This window comes from Artibeus jamaicensis, unplaced genomic scaffold (genome assembly GCF_021234435.1).
Source record: "Artibeus jamaicensis isolate MK-2021 breed Jamaican fruit bat unplaced genomic scaffold, CSHL_Jam_final contig_497, whole genome shotgun sequence".
Classification (NCBI taxonomy): domain Eukaryota; kingdom Metazoa; phylum Chordata; class Mammalia; order Chiroptera; family Phyllostomidae; genus Artibeus; species Artibeus jamaicensis.
In genome coordinates this window covers 10,705,901-10,724,495 of record NW_026521863.1, presented here as the reverse complement: position 1 = coordinate 10,724,495, position 18,595 = coordinate 10,705,901, and the positions used below count along the sequence as shown (strand labels likewise).

Sequence of the window (18,595 nt, the reverse complement as noted above, 5' to 3'; positions counted from 1 at the left end):
TTGATGGAGAGATTTTTTTATTGTCAGTTGGGTTTTTTGATTTTGCATAAGGATATGAAAAATAGAAAGGCTCTTTAACCTTTATTAATTTGGATAGCCAAATTAATTGTAGTCATTTTTATTATGGGAATTTTCTGATTATTTTTTGTTCATTTTCTCCCCAGTGTTACGCATTTACTTTTTTATTCTTAGCAACATGGAATAAAGGAAAAGTTGAAATGTATAATAGATCATAAGCATGAGTTTTTACAAGAGTTCCTTCCTGATTCTACAAGTGACAACGATATTAAATACTATGTTTCAAGCACCGTTGTAAGCAGTGTGCTTATTAACCCATTGAACTCACAATGACCTTTTGCAGTGACAAATATTATTATTCCCAGTTTACAGGTAGGAATGTAAAGCACAGTAACTGTGGTAGAGAGAGGTTATGTGATTTGCACAAAGTTTTCTTATAGCAAGTAGCAATGTAGGTTGTTTTTTCCCTTTTATTGAATTTATGGGGTGACACTGGCTAACAAAATTATACAAATTTCAGGTGCCCAATTCTATAGCACATCATCTGTACTCTGTATCGTGTGTTCAGCACCCCAAGTCAAATCTCTGTGCATCACCATTTGTCCCCCCATACCCTCCTCCACCTGCCCCCAAGCCCTCTGCAATCACTACACTGCTGTCCACATGTCCACGAATCCTGGAAATCTGGCTTCTGAGTGTGGTGTCTTAGTACTGAACTGCATTTAATACAGAGAACTTCAAAAACATGGGGGAAATTAAGAAAAAAAACTGCATTTTCCCACCATTCAGAGATATAGTAAAAGGAAACGATGAAAACTTAGATACGTATGTGTGTGTGTGTGTATGTGTGTGTGAAACCATCATGTCGTACACATTCAATGTACATGCTTCTATATATCAGTTATATCTCAATAAAGCCAAGGGAGAAATTAAGCTGCATGTACTTTCTGAATTTTTATGTGCATATAGGCACTTAAAAATAAAAATGATAGTTTATGTGCACATACTGTTTTATAGCTTCCTGCCCCATTGCACTTTCCCGTGTCAAAAATTATTCTTCCTCACCCCCTGTGACTTCCCTGGTGGCAGCTGTCAGCAGAATAGGGCTTCTGCTGCAGCTGTGTCTGCCTCCCAGCCAAGCAGTTTTCTAGGGAGGCAATCGCTCCATTTCCGATGGGCCCAGGAGAGTTGGGTCTGCCACTCACTGCTGTTCCCTAGCAATCCACCACAATGTCCATTTTCAATCCTTTGTGCCCGATGGTAACCTTTCTAGTATCATAATTGTCTCCTCTTCCTCTTCTCTTTCTTTTTCTGTTTTTTTTCCTCTTCTTCTTCCTTCTCTTCCTGGCTTTTAAAAAAATCATGGCTTACCTTAAATATTTCTCACTATAAAGCCTTCATATTTTTTAAATAATATTTATTGAATCCTCTGCTGTTCTTAATGCTTGTCTCTCTGGTATAGCACTTATTTCATATCATAGCCGCTTCCCTCTACCTTGCTAACCTGTGAGCTCATACAGGAGACATGCAGGGTATTAGTAACATCATTTCCCCTCAGTGTAGCAGAGTATTCACGCTGAGCAAATACAGCAGAGTGGTTGTGGGCACTGACTCTGGAACAAGCTCTCTGATGTTCACATTTTGTCCCTGCCAGTTCTTAGCTGTAAAATCTTAGACAAGTCACTTAACCTCCCTACATGCCTCAGTTTTTTCATTTGCAACTTGGAGATGATAATAGTGATGCTGAGAACAGTTTATCACTTATAATATGTGCTATTTAAATGTTTGCCATTGTATTAAATACAGTTAAATAGAATCATAATCAGGTTCAGCAGTCATTTATTTAGTGAAGATGTGCATTTTATACATGAATGATCATTATACCTGAACTGGGCTCAGAATATAGTAGACATTCAATCAATATTTTTTTGGGGGGTCAATGAATGAACAGTGAATGTCTAAGTATCATAGACACAAAGAAATAGGTCCTCATTCTGTTCCTTCAGACCTCACCGACTGATTAGGAATACAGAGAGGAGGCCAGATGGTAGCTGAGTTATGCACCATAACTGAATGGTGTATAGATGCAACACTCACTTGTTGATGGACACTCGGGTGGCTTCTACCTCTTGGCTATTGTAAATAATGCTATGAAGCTGGGTGTGTAAATATCTCTGTGAGACCCTGCTGTAGATTTTTTTGGATATACTCAGAAGCAGGATTGCTGGATCACATGATAGTTCTATTTTAATTTAAAAGTTCTGTTTAAAATCTTTAATATTTGGAGGGACTGCCATATCGTCTTCCATAGCAGTTGCAACATTTTACAGTCCATCCTACAGTGCTCTAGGAGTCATGAATTTTTCCGTTGGTCTTCCCTTATGAGAAGAGGAGCTAAGTTTTTTCCTCTGGTGTTACTTGTATACTTCTCTTTTTCATTTTATTTAATTTTAAAAATATATATTTTATTGCTTATGCTGTTACAGTTGTCCCATTTTTTCTCCCCTTTATTCCCCTCTGCCCTACAGCACCACCCCCCAGCATTACCACCCCAACTCTTAGCTCATGTCCGTGGGTTGTGCACATAAGTTCTTTGGCTTCTCCATTTCCTATACTACTCTTTAACTTCCCTCTGTCTATTTTGTACCTACCATTTATGCTTTTTATTCCCTGTACCTTTCGCCAGTTCTCCCCTTTCCCCCTCCCCACTGATAACGCTCCATGTGATCCCCATTTCTGTGAATCTGTTCCTGTTGTAGTTGTTTGTTTAGTTTGTTTTTGTTTTAAGGTTCAGTTTTTGATAGTTGTGAGTTTGCTGTCATTTTACTGTTCATAGTTTTGATGATCTTTTTCTTAGATAAGTCTCTTTAACATTTCATGTAATATGAGTTTGGTGATGATGAACTCCTTTAACTTGGCCTTTTCTGGGAAACAGTTTATCTGTCCTTCCATTCTAAATGATAGCTTTGCTGGATGGAGTAATCTTGGATGTAGGTCCTTGCTTTTCATGACTTTGAATACTTCTTTCCAGCCCCTTCTATGCCTGTAAGGTTTCTTTTGAGAAATCAGCTGATGGTCTGATGGGAACTCCTTTGGAGGTGACTGTCTCCTTTTCTCTTGCTGCTTTTAAGATTCTCTCCTTCTCTTTCATCTTGGGTAGTGTAATGATGATGTGCCTTGGTGTGTGCTTCCTTAGGTCCAACTTCATGGGACTCTCTGAGCTTCCTGGCCTTCCTGGAAGTCTATTTCCTTTGCCAAATTGGGGAAGTTCTCCTTCATTATTTTTTTAAAATAAGTTTTCCATTTCATGCTGTTCCTTTTATCCCTCTGGCACCTGTATGATTCCAGTATTGGAACATTTAAAATTGTACCAGAGGTTCTTAAGCCTCCCTTCACTTTTTTGAATTCTTGCTTCTTCATTCTGTTTTGGTTGAATGTTTATTTCTTCTTTTGGGTCCAAACCGTTGATTTGAGTCACGGTTTCCTTCCCTTCACTGTTGGTTCCCTGCGCATTTCATATCACTTTGTATAGCCTTCACTTTTTCCTCCATTTTGGGACCATACTCAATCATTTCTGTGAGTGTACTGGTTACCAGTGTTTTGAACTGTGTATCTGATAGGTTGGCTATCTCTTTATTGCTTAGTTCTATTTTCGGAGCTTTGGTCTATGCTTTCTTTTGGGCCATATTTTTTTTTTTGTCTTGGCATGCTTGTTATGTAGAAAGTGGCATCACTTTAAATATTTTCCAGGACAGGGCAACCCCTGTCACTGCAGTTGTGATGCTGAATGTCGGGGAGGGGTCCAAGAGGGAACAGTGCTGCTTGCTCAGCTCTCGGCCAGCTTTTAGTCACTTCCCTCCCTACCCACAAACAAATTTGGTCCTTCTGGTTCTGATTCCCAGGTAAGTGGGCTTGTGTACATTCTAGGACTCTGTGGGTCTCTAGACTTGAAGTTTTTCATGCCGCTGCAACCCCCATAGATTTTTACAACAAGAGGTTTTGAGGCTTTATTCCTCCATGCTGGAACCCCTAGGTTGTGCAGTCTGTTTTCCTCCCCAGTTGTTCCTCCAGGTTTATCTTCACTCAGATGTGGGACTGCCTGATCTGACAGCTGCTGCCTTAGTCTGTCCCTCCTACTGGTCTGGATGACTGTTTCTTCTTTAACAGCGGGTAGAATAGGTCAGGAGCAGGGATTCTGGAGTGAGAGTGTGTGATGCTGGTCCAGCCTCTGCCATGTACAGCTTTGTGACACTGGGCAGGCCACCTGAGCCTCCGATCCTTCTCTGTAAACTGCAGCTAAAACTGGTTATTGTGCCATTTAAATGAGTTCATGTATGTAACTTGCTAGAACAACACTTCCTCTGGAAGAAATGCTGCATAAAATTCTGCTGTTGATTTTCTAACACCAGCCATGCATTTTTAGGTTGTTCTATGTTCTTTGTATTATTCTAGGCATCAGTGTCACCTGCCAAAATACATCTTTCTTTTTACTGAATGCTTTTCAAATTTGGACTAACCAATGGTCTAAAATCCCCTTTCATTTTAGGCAATTAGTAATGTATAAATTGAAAGAAGGATGGATGGAACATTTTGTACCTGAAAAGCTCTGAGGTTGTGAACGCTCAGGGAACACCAGAAGATTCAGTGAGTGAGTCACACACATACTCTGGGCGACTGGAGAATCTTTAATGAATGAATCATTCACTAGGCAGATGGGCCGTGGGAGGCAACCCCCAGTAGGTTTCTTCTTTTACTACAGGAATATTTCTGAGAGGTAAACACACAGACCATTATTCATGACTATAGACTTTCTTTCATTTTTAAAGTAATTGATGTTTTTCTTTTCTGTGTTTTGTCATACATATTATCTCATTTGCTCTTCCTAGCCATCATTTCTCAGGATGGCTATGAGGACTGAATAAAATAAGGTATGTGATAGTACTTTTAAAGCTCTTATTTTTACAGCTTTATTGAGATATATTTCACATAACATAAAATTCGCCCATTGAAAGTATGCAGTTCAGGGGTTTCTAGTATATGCACCCATTGTTAACAGAGTTATACACCCATTACTGAAGTTTAATTTTGAAACATTCTCATCTTCTCTTTATTTCTGTAGAGTCCTGCTCTGGGCATTTTATATAAATGGAATGATACAGTATCTGGCCTTTTGTGTCTGGCATATGTCACTTAGCATAATGATATGAGCCATAATGATATTAGCATAAGTTTCATCCAAGTTGGAATCAATACTTCATTTTTTTATTCCTAAATAACATTCCATTGTATGGACATAGCATATTTTTTTTTTTTATTCATCAGTTGATGAACATTTGGGTTTCTACATTTAGGCTATTGTAAATGACACTGTTAGGAATGTTTGTGTACAAGTTTTTGGGTGGATACATTTTTGGTATATACCTAGGAATAGAATTGGCAAGTTACATGGTAACTCTATGTTCAGCATTTTGAGGAATTGCCAAATGGTTGCACAAACTTATAGCCCTATTAGCAATGTATAAAGGTTTCATTTTCTCCATGTTTTTGTCAACACTTGTTATTTTCCATTAAAATTTTTTTTAGCTATCACAATGGGTACAAAGTGATAAAACTATATATATATATATTTTACTTTAGATTTTTTTTTTAAATTTTATTTAGTTATTTTTCAAGTACAGTTTTTTGTCTATTTTTCCCATCCCAGCCTCCCCTGCCCCTTGCTCCCCCACCTCCCTCCCATTTCCTCCCCCCCCCTTAGTTCTCGTCCCTGTGTCCTTCCTATTTGTTCCTCCAAATCCCTCCCCCTTTTTCCCCTTAACTTCCCTTCCTTCTCCCCTCTGGTCACTATCCCCTTGTTCTCTATTTCAGTGATATTTTTAAGTAAAACAAGGAACATATAGAACAGGTGTCTCCAACCCCCAGGCTGAGGACCAGTACCAGTCCATGGCCTGTTAGGACCACCCTCCCGCTGCCCCCCCAATCCCTGCTGCTCCCCACCCACGGGGCTGCACAGCAGGAGGTGAGTACCTGGTGAGTGAGCAAAGCTTCGCTGGCGTTACTGCTTGAGCTCCACAGCCTCCTGACTGTCCCCCACTGTCTCCCTCTACTCCGTGGAAAAATTGTTTTCCTTGAAACCGGTTCCTGGTCCCAGAAAGGTTGGGGACCATTGAAGTGCAGTAGGATTTGAACAGTACAGAAGCACTGTTCAGGTCCAGACTGCCTTCCAGAATTATAATTTTTTCTATAGTCCTCCAAAATGGTCTATGCACAGCCTACAGATCTTCAGAAACATCATGAAAATACATTTAGGAGTACATCCTTTTTTGTTATTATTTTTCACTCACTAGTGCATCTTGCAACAATTCCTACAGAAGATGCTTTGATCTGCCTTACCCTTCTCTCAGCAGAGTGTTCCTGTGTGAGGGCATAAGGTAATTCATGTCAGCGGTTTTTCTATTAAAGGGCATTGCAGTTGTTTCCGGTTCCCAGTGATGCTCCTGTGAACATCCCTGTACAATTGGTTTTGAGTATATTTGTGAGGACGGTCATAGGGAAAACAAATTGTGCTGCTTTACGCTCCCACCAGCAAGGAATGAAAGTGCCTGTTAGCCCACAATCCCTCTGACATAACGTTGTGTATTACCAGGCTTCCTGTCTTGGCCAATGTGATAGGTGAAAAATAGTTTCATGAAAGTAAATTTGACCTATAAGGAATGAATCTATGTATGTTATTATCAAGTGTGAGGGTCAATTTCCCAAATGTATTGAACTCCAGATAATATGGTTGAAGCTTCCAAATTTCTGAAATGAATCCAGACACAGAGATTGTCTCTAAATTTGTCTTAATAATTAGTGTAACCATATGCTAATTAAAAAAAAAGTGTATTGCCCTGGCTGGTGTGGCTCAGTGGATTGAGCATGGGGTTGCTGGTTTGATTCCCAGTCAGGGCACATGCTTGGGTTGTAGGCCAGGTCCTCAGTGCGGGGTGTGTGAGAGGCAACCACACAGTGACGTTTCTGTATCTCTCTTTCTTCCTCCCTCCCCTCTCTAAAATAAATAAATAAATAAAATATTTTTTTAAAAAAAGAATGAAACATAAGTGTCTTTTAAAAAAGTATATTGGTCAATTTATTTATTCACCTGGTGTTTACTGAGCAGTTACTATATTCCAGGCAGATTTTAAGTGCTAGAGGGGGGAAGGATACATAAGAAACCAATTGTTTGCAAGTTACACATGGTTAGTTACTAATAAGGTAGAAACTACTAAGCATAATGTGTGTTAAATAGAGTCATGTACAACAAACTGTATGTATTTTTAGACAACAGGCTAAGCTACTGCTACCTGTTCCTGTCTCCAGACCCCAGAGATTCCTTTTATAAAAAGATGAAAAAGCTTGTAGAAAGGAGAAAGAGTAAGCCATTTCTTTTTAAAGCAAGCTCTGTGGAAGTTGGGTACGTTACTTCTCAAAATCTACTGGCAAGCCGCTTCTCACTGCAGGGCAGGCTGGGAAGATACATTCTGGCTGGTGACCGTGGCGTCAGCGTTACTCTGTCGGAAGGGAGCATGGGTTTAGGCTCCGCAGTCCAGGAGATGATAGGGGGCAGGGAGAGTTTTTAGCACTACGTGGGAAAAGGGACTGCTGGATGGCTCCCTGTCAACACGGAGCTGGTAGTGTCATTAAGAAACAAGTCATAAAGACTCCAAACAATTAATGAACAAGATTATTCTGTATAAAATCTTAAGGTGACATAATAAATATGATTTACATGGCCATGTAATAACTGCTATGGAATAGGACTTACGTAAAATGGTGATTGTCTGCTATGGATGCTTAAATATAACAGGAACAAGAGAGGGGGAAATGAGTGTAAATTGGTATCATTAAGGAAAGACCCTTCGGAGACATTTGATATTGTGTAACATAAACTAATACCTACTTTGGAAGGTAGTTCCTCATATCTTAAATTTTAACATTGAGTCATTTTTTTCAAGTCATGGGTTTTAGACATTCAAAACTCTCCATAAAAAAAGAAAAACAGTGGTCTTTCCTTGTATCTACATTTATTAGAAATTATATTTTTCTTCATATGCATTTCTCAGCATAATCTTTTCTATGGCAAAGGTTTCCCAGGAAGCAGAAGTTACCCATGTAACTGTTCCTGATAGCTGGCGCTGTTTGATAGCTCTAAGCAGGGGCAGTTTGGACTTGGGTGGAGACTCAGTGGCTAAGAGTTCATAGAGCATGTTTGGTGGCACGGTGGGCGGGAGGAGGTGTGCCCTTTGGTTCCTTCCCCAATTTCTTTCCTCACACCTTTCCCAATTTGGCTTCCTGTTTTCTGATAACACTGACGACCACGGAGCCTTCATTCCAGGGGCGTCCAACCCGCAGCCTGTGGGCCGCATGTGGCCCAGGATGGCTATGTGTGCAGCCCAACACAAAATGGTAAATTCACTTAAAACCTTTTTTTCCACGCATCGGTTTTTGTTGGTGTTTGTGAATTTAATGTGTGGCCCAAGACAACTCTTCTTCCAGTGTGTCCCAGAGACGCCAAAAGGTAGGACGCCCCTGTTCGATGGCCTGGCCTGCTTCCAGGTAGGGCTGATCAAAGGGGTATTTTGTAACTTTCCTTTAGAAGCATCAGGAGAATGTCTCTGAGGAACACTGCCCAGGTTTCCAATGAAGAAGCTTTAAGTGATCAGGTATTTTATGAGCTTTCGAAAGTGGCTCTCCTTCAGAGTAAGAAATAGCCCCCTGATTTTCTTGAAGTAGAAGTCTCTTTTGGAATGCTAACCCTAACACAAGCCCCTTTCAGACATGTTTATTATGTTGGCATCAAATGTGCAATTTCTGAAGATACAAGATTTGCAAAGTCGCTGTCAGGCAGGTTAGCTTTGTTCTGGAAAGCAGCTCTAATTTTATGACAATGATTAAAAAAACCAAACAAAACTATTCTGTCAACTAGAAAGCAAAGGTCAGAGTTCACACAGTTCATCCTGCTTCTACAAGCTTTGTTCCAGGAGCCCAGGATTTGTTTCAGGAGAAACCTGGAAACCAACCAAAGTGGAGAAAAAAAATTGCTTTTATATGAGTAAGAACGGAACATCTGGCGGAACTGCAGTCTAAGTAGTGTGCCTGGTCTCAGCACCAGCTTCAGACACTTTCAGTGGCCTCCAGTAGACCATTTAGACCTTTCAGGAAGCCTCATAACCTGCTAGACATCACCGTCGGTGAGCTCAGTCTTGGGCTGACCCTGACTTTGCCACATGACCCTGTACAAGTTTTCCTGAAATAGGTAACATTAACTTCTTTAGGGGAAAGGTGTCCATGGAGATGTCCTCTGGGTCATGATCTGTGGGGTCTATGAAGCAATGAAGCAGAAGGGAACACATGCTGATTTGTATAATATTTATGCACCTTTGGCCCATAACAGTACAGCCAGGAAATTCATTCCTTGAGAGTCAAATTTGATTATTTTAAAGTCACTACTTCCAGGTTTTTCTCTCTTCACTTGTTCTCAATAATCCCCCCCACCCCGCTGATAACCCAAGTTACCCCCATAGAATGTGTCTAATGCAGATGATAAGACACAAAGGGTCTTGGACTGTGAATGGGAACAGTGACGCCCAAAGGACATTTTTGTCAGACCTTGAGCATTTTATGAAACGAGTGGAAAGTATTGGTAGAATGTACAAAAGCTGTAAATTTAGGAAAAAAAGGTGCAAAGAGTTAATATTCAAACCAGGAGACTCACCTGGTAAGTTTGACTTACCTGGTAAAATGGGATCCAATTTAAACAAAGTAATTTTAGTTTTCTTAGGACAAACATCCTGCATAAACACAAATGATGATATGACACACAGATATAACTTAGTTTGCAACATTTTCCAAGACGACGGTATACCAGTCAGTTGGGATGGCCCACTGGAAAAAGATAATTGAGAATGTGCTAAGAGCAAGTCATTTTGTAGCCCAGTCTGCATGGTGTGGAGCTTGAAATGACATATTATAATAGAAAGATACTGCATTGAAATAATATTATGAGAATATTTAATACGCATTAAGAGTCCACCTTTTCTTATAGTGATCTTGCAGGTGGCTCTTCAAGATTTTTGTCTCTATGCGTTTAAGACAAGGAGTAGGTTCTGCATTTGGGCAGGCATGCTCTGCAGATGTGTAGCTCTGGTACAGAAGAAGGGCGCAGTTGTGTGTGCCCCATGATCAGTGAGGCAGCTCTACAGCAATAGCAGCTTTTAGCAGCTACCAGCTTTGTAAAGCAGCCACAGCCAATTAGCAGTAAGTGCTGTGTACTTGCAAGTTACTAAGAATTCGGACTCTTTTGAGGCCAAATCTTAATGTAGCTTTAAAAAGGAAGCCCAAAATCTTATACTCCAGGAGAAGAAAGAAAGAATTAGTAATGGCAAAATGGAAGAATGCTGAGGTGTATTACTGATATTGATTTAGATGTAGAGGGAACGTGCAGTCAATTACATTTTAGAAACTTTGTTAATGTAAAATATTATTTCCTCACAGTTCACTTCTAAATTTTAATTTCACATTAACACTGCAGTTATTTTCTTAGGGATTTATAATATTATAATAGGCTCTCTATGTATTTTCTGTGGTTTTCTGCAAAACTTTTTTTCACCAGGATAAGAAACAACAGCAGTTAATAAATAAAAATATAATACATTGCATTAAGAACAAGTGAAATAGCTAACATTTCCAAATCGCAAAGACTCAGGAAAAGAAGTTCAACTTCTTTTCAAGGTGCCAATTTCACTGAGATGGAAAGGACTACAGTATACTATTAAAATGTTTTTTTAACACACGGTACTTGTTTTAAAGTGTTTTCAGCAGTTTCTTTTTCTTTGAACATTTGATACCCTTTTCCTGAAAATGTTTTACATTCAGAAAATATGTTTGAGCATTCTGGAGGCTATAATGTTTCTTCCTTGTGTTTTACTACTTTTTCTATTTTCATAGATATTGTAGGATAAAGACTTCTGTTGGGTTCAGAATTTTCTGGATCTGCTAGTTGCTAATACCACTAAAATTTTAATAAAATAATTAAACTGGAGGGTGTACCTTTCCTTGATTCTCAGCCATAATTCTTTTAAAAGTGCTACAAACACCAAAATAATTAAATCTAATGGGGCCCATATTATGGCTTTGGGTTTACTGATCATACTCTGAGATTCTATAATTAATAAAATAGAAGTATTAAAATGGCAGTTTTCCAAACAAACAAAAACTCATGGACACAGTCAACAGTATGGTGGTTACCAGAGGGAAAGGGGATTGGAGGATAGTAAAAGGTTAAGGGGGCCAAATAGATGGTGACAGAAGATGCTTTGACTTCGGGTGAAGGGCATGCAATGTCATATACAGATCATGGACCACAGAAATGCATACTCGAAACCTACATAGTTTAATTAACCAATGTCACCACATTATATTTAATTAAAAATTGCAGTTTTTAACCTACTCATTAACTATTTGACCTCTTCAACTGTTAATGTACTTTAAAGTTAGGATTATGATATCATGGCAAGAGGATTCCACAAATCATCACTACTTTGGTTTGTACTGCCAACTGTTGAAAATTAGTCAATTTCTATACACGCAAACCAGTTTGGAAAAAATTATCTAAATAAGGAGTTATTTGAAAAATTGGTTATTTGATTGAATTTTAAGGGGTTGGTCCTCAGCCAGTATCATCAATTGAGGTGTATAGATATCACCATAGTGTTATTTATTAAATATTAGAAATTATTTAGGTAGAAATTTGGTCGGATGTTATCAACATGGGCTTTCTAAATTCTGCAGTTTCTGGTTTAACTTCTTTTGTGGAAAATAATGGAAGCACATGGTCAGTTAAGGCCTCTCTAGCTTCTTTCTTTTCCTCTTCCCCAATCTTTGTCTTTTCCTGTCTTTCTTTCTCCTTGGTGGTCTGTACTTAGAATCTATCATGGTCTGTGGGTGGCATTGAGTCTGCTGTGTTGGGAGTAAGTAGAATTTTATCATGTTCAAGGTCAGATTGATTGTGATCATGCAGAGTGAGGATCTGGAGAGAGGTCAGAGGTTGCAAGAGGATGGGAAAGGGGAGAGACATGAGTTCCTCATACAAATAGAGAAAACCTTCAGAATTAGCAGGAAGAAAACATGGAAAATAACAACTCAAAACAAGATAGGCAAAAGAAACATACATTTTTGCATTCCAAGTATAATTTGGAAAAGAAACAAAACTTTATTTTTAATTAAGAAAGAATATCATCTGTAATTTCCTAAGTCTAGAAAGCAAAAAATATCTTTACCTCACATGAAATTAAACCTTCAATATAAATTAAGAAGTGTTTACTATTAAGTTTGACTGTCATTGGAAAGGAATTAAAACTTTCTTTGCAAAGTACTATTTATAAAACAACAGACAACTGGAGATGATAAGCACCCATGCCCCTGAGATCTAATTATTTAGCTAAAAACTAGATGGATTTCTTTTGCTCAGGCTTGTGGTCCCTGTTACAGCAGCAGACAGTCCTCATTGACCTTACTTGGAATAATTGCTAAACACAATGTAAGTTGTCAGGCCTTATTTTATTTGACCTGCCAGCCACATTTGACCCAATCCATCACTCCCTTCATCGTGAGACCTCCCTTCACTTACAATGTACTCCATTCTCCCAGTTACCTCCTTCATTGGCTGTTGTTTCTCAGTCTTTTTTCCTGATTGCTCCTTATTTCTACAAGCTCTCCAAGGCAGAGCTTCCAGGATCCTGTCCTTGGGCTTCTTCTTTCCTTTGTCTCAATCACATCTGGTGACATGGCTTTAGATACCATCTCTCACCCTCCCCTTGAACTCTAGACTTGTCCATCCAAGTACCTGCATGATATCTCCACTTGGATGTCTAAGACATTTCTCAAACTTATCATATCTGGAAACAAATTCCTAATTTCCCCTCCAAGCCTACTCATCTCACAACACGTCCCATGTTGATTTATGGCAAATGTTCCTTCCAAGTCTCACGCCAAATGGAGAAATACCGTGGAGTAATTCTTAACTTCTTTCCTTCATACCACCAACCTAAACAGCAGAGTATCCTCTTGGTTTTAGGATAAAAACACACTGGGAATTTCACCACTTCCTCCCACTGTCATCCCTGTGACCCTGGTCCCAACCGCCACCATTTCTTGCCTAGAGTGTTATATCAGCTTTGTTGCTGGTTTTCCTCCTTCTGCCTTTCCTGCTCATAAGCCATTAGCTCTCTTCTTTAAAATGGAAATCGTAATGTCATGACCCTGTTCAAAACAATCCCCAAACCTCCACTTCTACTGGGCAAGAGGTATGTCTGTTTCCATTCATCCTTCCTTCTTTAACTTACTGCTCACTTGTGCTCATCCTGCTTCGGTGACATTGGCACCCTTTCTGGTCCTTGGATGCTTTAGACGTGCCTCTGATCCAGGATCCAGGACTTTTATATTTGCTGGTTCCTCAAAGACATGGCTTACCCCTTCATTTTCTTGAGGGCATTATTCAAATTTCACTTGGGGTGCGGCCTTCCTGACTGTCCTGTTTAAAATTGCAACCCTCTCTGTTCCCCTCCTTGCATATACTGCATTTCCTTCCTGACGTTGCTTATTTCTCTTTATCGTCTTTATTGAACCTACTGTGTACTTTACATCTTTATTTTTCGGCCTCCCTACACTAGAATATAAATTCTGCAAGGGCAGTGCTCTTTGTTTTGTCCATTGTTGGATCCCCACTACTTAGAAGAGAGTCTGGCACACAGTAGGTATTCAATTAATTAATGTTTTTTTTGAGTGAATCAAGAATAACAAGGTATGATTGATCAAAATAAATGAGATGATTTTACGGTACATCATTTCTTGATTAAATGAGAAGAAAAATGTGTGTGGTGGGGGGAAGAACTACAGAGAGCCATCTTTCCATTAAGTTGGGAGTTTACATCAAAATGAGTTTACCTACATGGTAGGTCCCTTATCCCCTCCTGAGTCAGATTGAAACTCCCTCTAGGCATACCTTTTTACTAGTGTTGAGGCTATTTTAGCATTCCATTAAAAACCATTTAAAACACAAAATCAAGGCTGTATTGCTTTAACTCTGACCTTAGAAGACTCTCAGTTTTATAACTGTTTAGAGAAAATGTGGAAAGGCTGAATATGTTTGCTGGCCTCAATCTTTTTATTACTCATCTCTATAAAGAGGCTTTTAGGGACATATTAAAAGTTTCCATCTCTCTTATCTCTTGCCTTCCTTCTCATCTTCCTTCATTGCACCCCAAATGGTTGAAAGCAAGACCCTGAAAGTCTGGAGGAAATGTGTTGCTGCCAGAGTAGACAGGGATGAAGCTGGCCTAGAACCTTGGCTCTTGACCCCAGAAATGCTGCTCAGATTACTGCTGTCTAACAGAGTGAGCTCATGCATGTTCACTGTTACTAAGAACTCATTAAGCTGTTGTTTCCTCCAGAAGCAGAAGTTCTCACTTGGATGCTTTACTTGTTTACATGTTTCTTTGTGTGCAACTAGAAGTAAGATGAAAACTTGGATTCTGAGAACAGGTGCCACAATAATGAGTGCCCCCCCTGAAACAAAAGGAAAGAATGAGACAGTGGAGTGTGGTTGGTGTGTTAAGCTGAGAAAGCAGGTAGTTTTTTAGACAAACTGAAAGCCGGTAATGACTTCATCCATTTCCTGTAATAAGGTGATGAGTGATCTGACCTCGAGGAAGCTATTCAAGTATGCTTCCAAACAGAGGCCATTTCTAGGGCTAGATGTAGAGTGGTACTTACCTTGGTTTGTACTATAAGGTAGCTTGTAAAATCTTAAGAATATAAAGGTTTGCAAAATCTCCAACATCACTGGGGGTTTTGAAGTTCAATGTTCATGCTATATGAATTCTTTGTGGATTCATGTCCTGGCTATTAAACCTTTAGAGACACCTACCTTTATCAGGAATTTTTGTGTAATTTTGTTAATCATAAAATTTTTTTTCTTTAAAAAACATGCTAGCAAAATAGACGTTAAGAAGCAAACTAATGTTATTATAGATGTCACATGGGGACCTCCTATCAACAATGGAGCTTAAAATACACTTACGTCTTAAATTCTATTTTATGCATTTATTTAATTGTTTTCAAGCAGTTTGCTCTTCATAAAATTTTCTGTAATACTTCCACAGAACCAACAGCAATAACATATTTAGAATCATAAAACGTCAGCATGTTTGAGCTCCAGGGGACTTTAGAGAACACCTGGCCCAGCCTTTATTTTACAGATGAGGAAAATGACGATGGGCAGTGACTTGCCCACGGTCTTCTGTTGAGTTGCTGGTAGAGTTAGGTATCAAAAGCTATTCTCATCATTAAATCACAAATATGTTATTTCTTCTTTTAAAGAAATAACATGAAGTTATTTTTCAAAGTAGACTTTCTTTATTTTTTGATCACAAAGAAAAAATAAAAGCTATTATAAACTTTGAAGTAATCCCAAAACTCAAAAAACAAACTCATCAAGAGCTATTTTATGGTTTAGAGAATGCAAAATAAAACCAGAATATTCCTGTGATTTCCATCACCTAAGAAAACATGGTTCTGCTAATGTATTTAAAGCTGTGTTTGTAACTTAGATTATTTTTACTGTCTTTAAATGTACAAAGGTTTTAAGCTCTGTTAGTATATCCTGGGCATGCTGGCCAAGCATGCCATGGAGTTTGCATTGCAAGACACTACCTGGTGGCCGAAATCTAGACAATGGAAATCTTGGGGCACATTTTCATTTTTGATACCGATGGCACAATGTTATTATTCCACTTTGTAAATGCTTTTGATGCTATAAATCAGGAGGCACACACAAGTAGGAGCAGCCCTTGCTCAGGGTCCTCTTACTGAAGTATAGCTTCACTCTGTTAATCATCAGAATGTTGGGTCCTTCTGAGACCTTTCTTTATCAGAAGTAGAGGAGGTTGCTGGAAATCAGTTATAAAGTCAGTAAAAGCTTAATCAAATGCATCTGCATCTGTCCTGTGTATCAAGCTAAGTACAGTTCACTAATTGCTTTAAGCGAAGCATACAGGCATCTGTATGAATGAGGCGTTAGCAGGGATCACTGTGCCATGCGAGGTGTAGGTTAAGGTTGGCACAACCCTCAGTTTGTGACAACTGGTTTCCGTATCCCAGGAGACCTGTTTCCATGGTACTATCTTTGTCTGCCAGCTCTTTCTCCCTCAACTAATTCCTTACAGTCATTTTACTCCCATGTAGGTCATGTCCATGTTCCATGCTGAGTGGATTTACAGGTGGAATTTCTTCTCTTTCTTTGAATTTTCACAAATGGCCAACCAGAAAGCCCTTGTAGTTACTGGGAGGTTCTAAGGAAGAAGAATTTCTAATAGAAAAGAAGCTGGAAATAGAAAATTAAATATCCCTTTTCTTAAAAATTCACTATCCAGCCCTGGCTGGTGTAGCTCAGTAGATTGAGCACAGGCTTGCAAACCAGAGGATCGCAGTTTGATTCCCAGTCAGGGCACGTGCCTGGGTTGCAGGCCAGTTCCCAGCAGGGGACACATGAGAGGCAACCATATATTGATGTTTCTCTCCCTCTCTCCTTCCTTTCCCCTCTGGATGGCGAGTTGAAACACCAATTTCTGGGCCCGACCCTTAGAGTTTCTGACACAGGAGGTGGAGGATGGGGTCCAATAATGTGCATCTCTAACAAGTTCCCGGGTGAAGGTGAGGCTGCCGATCTGGAGAGCACACTGGGGAGAATCTCTCGTTTCCTCTAACAAAGTGGAGGTCACTCTTTTGTTTTAATTCTTTAATTCAATGTTTTATTTATTTATATTTAGGTACTTGCTTATTGTATTATAAAGGAATTTTAGCATTTTTTGAACATACTATGGTCCAAGAAATTTTATGGAACAAGTAATTACAAAACACAAGAACAGGTACAAGGTACTTCAGGTACTATCCGTGTATAATGCGCATCTTTATTTTTCCCTCAAAATTTTGGGCAAAAAAAGTACCCATGATACATGGCAAAATACAATATTTCAGTTAGCGCATGGAAGAGGTCGTTAAGGTCAATGAAGGAGGCAGGCTGCTCTTCAATGTTTCTTTACTGAGGTGCATGTTTATTTTTGCCACTGGCAGCACCACAACAGCAGAGTATGTCCTGAAACAGTGCTTTAGGCTTAATGGATTTTCTTATAAATTAGTTTTACCGATTTATTTGATTATTGGAGAGTTGTGTGGACACCTTTCTTGCTTCCATGGTGTTGCTATCACCGTGAGGGGGGAAAGTCTCCTTAAATCCAAGCTCTTCCTGTTACAAACGCTGTGACCTGGATGAGTTCCTCACGTCCCTGTGCCACAGGTTTCTCTGTAACATGGGGGTTATTATAGGCTCTACTTCATAGGGTTTTGAGAATTATACAGGAAAAGTTATTTTATAAAATTAACATAAAAATAACCATTAATAATCTAGTGTTTTAAAGCATTTTAAAATGTAAATCCTTTGACTATATCTCAATGTTACTTATGTATAAAGATATGTAAGTTTTTAAAAGTACAATAAAATATATATGTTTAAAATATGTAACATAAATACATATGCATTCATATTTAAAAATATTTAATGTGTGTTTAAATTTTTTCTGTATTTCTAAAAGCAGTTTATTTTCTTATGTGTTATTTAATACTTATAAATCACATTTATGTAATTTCCTAGTAATAACCTCAAAACAACTAGATCTGTATGTGATACTCAGAGTACCCACCACTCTGAGAACCACTTGTCACTCTTGTCATATAAAAAGAGACCTCTGGGTACATGTCTTTCATTATTACTTTTTTAAAATTTTACTTGTTTATTTGGGGAAAGGAGGGAAAGAGAGAAGAAACATCAATGTGAGAGAGAAACGTTGATTGGTGGCCTCTCGTATGTGTCCCAGCTAAAGTCTGAACCCACAACCCAGGCAGGTGCCCTGACTGGGAATGGGACTGGGGCCCTTTCAGTTTGCAGAATGAGACCTACCAACTGAGCACATTTCCTTTAATGGCACAGTTTCTCGCCACTGGGGCTTCATTTTTCAGTGGCTTAGACCCACTTTCCTCCACAATGGAAAGAAATATGCATATTGAGCCCTCCCGACACTCAAAGTCAGAAATTTCTACCTAGTGTAGAAAATAAAAGTGAGGGTTTTGTTCTTGTTGTTTTTAGTGTGTATAACTGTTTCTGATTTTGTGTGTCTCTCTTCCAGGGGGTGGGTGGGTGGGTACAAGTGGGGGTGGTGTCAGTCAAGACTCAGTGACAGGATGGTGTTATCTTCTTCGTTGTAGGGGATAAGAGCAAGGGAAGATTTTCCAAGGCTGGGGAATGCAGAGACAGCCAAGCTTGAAATCAGTGTGTTGTTGTCTACGTAGTAGAGGGTCTAGTAGTTGGAAGAAGGCCAGTGAAATTCACCGGAGCTCAGGTGCCTTTCTAAGACACACGAAGGTTGCTTCCTGCATTCACAATTCAGCTAATTTGTAATGAGGAAAGAGCAATGAATGGCGTGAG

At 39.1% G+C, this 18,595-nt stretch overlaps 1 protein-coding gene across 4 annotated transcripts in view; it reads left to right on the top strand.

Moving 5' to 3' along the window:
- Nucleotides 1-18,595, top strand: part of ESR1 (estrogen receptor 1) — a 370,527-nt gene that overhangs the window by 58,338 nt on the left and 293,594 nt on the right. The window contains exon 1 of one of the 4 annotated variants that reach the window (XM_053668795.1): nucleotides 4,549-4,662. The exons of the other annotated variants lie outside the window; for them this stretch is intronic. The gene's annotated coding sequence lies outside the window, so the exon portion shown is untranslated. Of the gene's footprint in view, nucleotides 1-4,548; nucleotides 4,663-18,595 lie in introns of those variants that run through there. 4 annotated transcript variants of the gene reach the window in all.